The sequence below is a fragment of the Taudactylus pleione genome, unplaced genomic scaffold (assembly GCF_031769625.1).
Source record: "Taudactylus pleione unplaced genomic scaffold, aTauple2 ptg000503l, whole genome shotgun sequence".
NCBI lineage: Eukaryota > Metazoa > Chordata > Amphibia > Anura > Myobatrachidae > Taudactylus > Taudactylus pleione.
In genome coordinates this window covers 1,185,705-1,191,373 of record NW_028284905.1, presented here as the reverse complement: position 1 = coordinate 1,191,373, position 5,669 = coordinate 1,185,705, and positions in this window count along the sequence as shown.

Below are 5,669 nucleotides of genomic sequence, written 5' to 3'. Positions count from 1 at the left end.
GGACCAGTGATCACAGTAACCCATTATATGTGTCATACATAGTGTATTGTGTGTCATAATTCCAGCATATACAGGACCAGTGATCACAGTAACCCATTATATGTGTCATACATAGTGTATTGTGTGTTCATATATCCAGCATATACAGGACCAGTGATCACAGTAACCATTATATGTGTCATACATAGTGTATTGTGTGTCATAATTCCAGCATATACAGGACCAGTGATCACAGTAACCCATTATATGTGTCATACATAGTGTATTGTGTGTTATATATCCAGCATATACAGGACCAGTGATCACAGTAACCATTATATGTGTCATACATAGTGTATTGTGTGTCATAATTCCAGCATATACAGGACCAGTGATCACAGTAACCCATTATATGTGTCATACATAGTGTATTGTGTGTTATATATCCAGCATATACAGGACCAGTGATCACAGTAACCCATTATATGTGTCATACATAGTGTATTGTGTGTCATAATTCCAGCATATACAGGACCAGTGATCACAGTAACCCATTATATGTGTCATACATAGTGTATTGTGTGTCATAATTCCAGCATATACAGGACCAGTGATCACAGTAACCATTATATGTGTCATACATAGTGTATTGTGTGTCATAATTCCAGCATATACAGGACCAGTGATCACAGTAACCCATTATATGTGTCATACATAGTGTATTGTGTGTCATAATTCCAGCATATACAGGACCAGTGATCACAGTAACCATTATATGTGTCATACATAGTGTATTGTGTGTCATAATTCCAGCATATACAGGACCAGTGATCACAGTAACCCATTATATGTGTCATACATAGTGTATTGTGTGTCATAATTCCAGCATATACAGGACCAGTGATCACAGTAACCCATTATATGTGTCATACATAGTGTATTGTGTGTCATAATTCCAGCATATACAGGACCAGTGATCACAGTAACCATTATATGTGTCATACATAGTGTATTGTGTGTCATAATTCCAGCATATACAGGACCAGTGATCACAGTAACCCATTATATGTGTCATACATAGTGTATTGTGTGTCATATTCCAGCATATACAGGACCAGTGATCACAGTAACCCATTATATGTGTCATACATAGTGTATTGTGTGTCATAATTCCAGCATATACAGGACCAGTGATCACAGTAACCCATTATATGTGTCATACATAGTGTATTGTGTGTTATATATCCAGCATATACAGGACCAGTGATCACAGTAACCATTATATGTGTCATACATAGTGTATTGTGTGTCATAATTCCAGCATATACAGGACCAGTGATCACAGTAACCCATTATATGTGTCATACATAGTGTATTGTGTGTCATAATTCCAGCATATACAGGACCAGTGATCACAGTAACCCATTATATGTGTCATACATAGTGTATTGTGTGTCATAATTCCAGCATATACAGGACCAGTGATCACAGTAACCCATTATATGTGTCATACATAGTGTATTGTGTGTCATAATTCCAGCATATACAGGACCAGTGATCACAGTAACCCATTATATGTGTCATACATAGTGTATTGTGTGTCATAATTCCAGCATATACAGGACCAGTGATCACAGTAACCCATTATATGTGTCATACATAGTGTATTGTGTGTCATAATTCCAGCATATACAGGACCAGTGATCACAGTAACCCATTATATGTGTCATACATAGTGTATTGTGTGTCATAATTCCAGCATATACAGGACCAGTGATCACAGTAACCCATTATATGTGTCATACATAGTGTATTGTGTGTCATAATTCCAGCATATACAGGACCAGTGATCACAGTAACCATTATATGTGTCATACATAGTGTATTGTGTGTCATAATTCCAGCATATACAGGACCAGTGATCACAGTAACCCATTATATGTGTCATACATAGTGTATTGTGTGTTATATATCCAGCATATACAGGACCAGTGATCACAGTAACCCATTATATGTGTCATACATAGTGTATTGTGTGTCATAATTCCAGCATATACAGGACCAGTGATCACAGTAACCCATTATATGTGTCATACATAGTGTATTGTGTGTTATATATCCAGCATATACAGGACCAGCGATCACAGTAACCCATTATATGTGTCATACATAGTGTATTGTGTGTTATATATCCAGCATATACAGGACCAGCGATCACAGTAACCCATTATATGTGTCATACATAGTGTATTGTGTGTTATATATCCAGCATATACAGGACCAGTGATCACAGTAACCCATTATATGTGTCATACATAGTGTATTGTGTGTCATAATTCCAGCATATACAGGACCAGTGATCACAGTAACCCATTATATGTGTCATACATAGTGTATTGTGTGTCATAATTCCAGCATATACAGGACCAGTGATCACAGTAACCCATTATATGTGTCATACATAGTGTATTGTGTGTTATATATCCAGCATATACAGGACCAGTGATCACAGTAACCCATTATATGTGTCATACATAGTGTATTGTGTGTCATAATTCCAGCATATACAGGACCAGTGATCACAGTAACCCATTATATGTGTCATACATAGTGTATTGTGTGTTATATATCCAGCATATACAGGACCAGTGATCACAGTAACCATTATATGTGTCATACATAGTGTATTGTGTGTCATAATTCCAGCATATACAGGACCAGTGATCACAGTAACCCATTATATGTGTCATACATAGTGTATTGTGTGTTATATATCCAGCATATACAGGACCAGCGATCACAGTAACCCATTATATGTGTCATACATAGTGTATTGTGTGTTATATATCCAGCATATACAGGACCAGCGATCACAGTAAGCCCATTATATGTGTCATACATAGTGTATTGTGTGTCATAATTCCAGCATATACAAGACCAGTGATCACAGTAACCCATTATATGTGTCATACATAGTGTATTGTGTGTCATAATTCCAGCATATACAGGACCAGTGATCACAGTAACCCATTATATGTGTCATACATAGTGTATTGTGTGTCATAATTCCAGCATATACAGGACCAGTGATCACAGTAACCCATTATATGTGTCATACATAGTGTATTGTGTGTTATATATCCAGCATATACAGGACCAGTGATCACAGTAACCATTATATGTGTCATACATAGTGTATTGTGTGTCATAATTCCAGCATATACAGGACCAGTGATCACAGTAACCCATTATATGTGTCATACATAGTGTATTGTGTGTTATATATCCAGCATATACAGGACCAGTGATCACAGTAACCATTATATGTGTCATACATAGTGTATTGTGTGTCATAATTCCAGCATATACAGGACCAGTGATCACAGTAACCCATTATATGTGTCATACATAGTGTATTGTGTGTCATAATTCCAGCATATACAGGACCAGTGATCACAGTAACCCATTATATGTGTCATACATAGTGTATTGTGTGTTATATATCCAGCATATACAGGACCAGCGATCACAGTAACCCATTATATGTGTCATACATAGTGTATTGTGTGTTATATATCCAGCATATACAGGACCAGCGATCACAGTAACCCATTATATGTGTCATACATAGTGTATTGTGTGTTATATATCCAGCATATACAGGACCAGTGATCACAGTAACCCATTATATGTGTCATACATAGTGTATTGTGTGTCATAATTCCAGCATATACAGGACCAGTGATCACAGTAACCCATTATATGTGTCATACATAGTGTATTGTGTGTCATAATTCCAGCATATACAGGACCAGTGATCACAGTAACCCATTATATGTGTCATACATAGTGTATTGTGTGTTATATATCCAGCATATACAGGACCAGTGATCACAGTAACCATTATATGTGTCATACATAGTGTATTGTGTGTCATAATTCCAGCATATACAGGACCAGTGATCACAGTAACCCATTATATGTGTCATACATAGTGTATTGTGTGTTATATATCCAGCATATACAGGACCAGTGATCACAGTAACCATTATATGTGTCATACATAGTGTATTGTGTGTCATAATTCCAGCATATACAGGACCAGTGATCACAGTAACCCATTATATGTGTCATACATAGTGTATTGTGTGTTATATATCCAGCATATACAGGACCAGCGATCACAGTAACCCATTATATGTGTCATACATAGTGTATTGTGTGTTATATATCCAGCATATACAGGACCAGCGATCACAGTAACCCATTATATGTGTCATACATAGTGTATTGTGTGTTATATATCCAGCATATACAGGACCAGTGATCACAGTAACCCATTATATGTGTCATACATAGTGTATTGTGTGTCATAATTCCAGCATATACAGGACCAGTGATCACAGTAACCCATTATATGTGTCATACATAGTGTATTGTGTGTCATAATTCCAGCATATACAGGACCAGTGATCACAGTAACCCATTATATGTGTCATACATAGTGTATTGTGTGTTATATATCCAGCATATACAGGACCAGTGATCACAGTAACCATTATATGTGTCATACATAGTGTATTGTGTGTCATAATTCCAGCATATACAGGACCAGTGATCACAGTAACCCATTATATGTGTCATACATAGTGTATTGTGTGTTATATATCCAGCATATACAGGACCAGTGATCACAGTAACCATTATATGTGTCATACATAGTGTATTGTGTGTCATAATTCCAGCATATACAGGACCAGTGATCACAGTAACCCATTATATGTGTCATACATAGTGTATTGTGTGTTATATATCCAGCATATACAGGACCAGCGATCACAGTAACCCATTATATGTGTCATACATAGTGTATTGTGTGTTATATATCCAGCATATACAGGACCAGCGATCACAGTAACCCATTATATGTGTCATACATAGTGTATTGTGTGTCATATATCCAGCATATACAGGACCAGTGATCACAGTAACCCATTATATGTGTCATACATAGTGTATTGTGTGTCATATATCCAGCATATACAGGACCAGTGATCACAGTAACCATTATATGTGTCATACATAGTGTATTGTGTGTCATAATTCCAGCATATACAGGACCAGTGATCACAGTAACCCATTATATGTGTCATACATAGTGTATTGTGTGTTATATATCCAGCATATACAGGACCAGCGATCACAGTAACCCATTATATGTGTCATACATAGTGTATTGTGTGTTATATATCCAGCATATACAGGACCAGCGATCACAGTAACCCATTATATGTGTCATACATAGTGTATTGTGTGTCATATATCCAGCATATACAGGACCAGTGATCACAGTAACCCATTATATGTGTCATACATAGTGTATTGTGTGTCATATATCCAGCATATACAGGACCAGTGATCACAGTAACCATTATATGTGTCATACATAGTGTATTGTGTGTCATAATTCCAGCATATACAGGACCAGTGATCACAGTAACCCATTATATGTGTCATACATAGTGTATTGTGTGTTATATATCCAGCATATACAGGACCAGCGATCACAGTAACCCATTATATGTGTCATACATAGTGTATTGTGTGTTATATATCCAGCATATACAGGACCAGTGATCACAGTAACCCATTATATGTGTCATACATAGTGTATTGTGTGTCATATATCC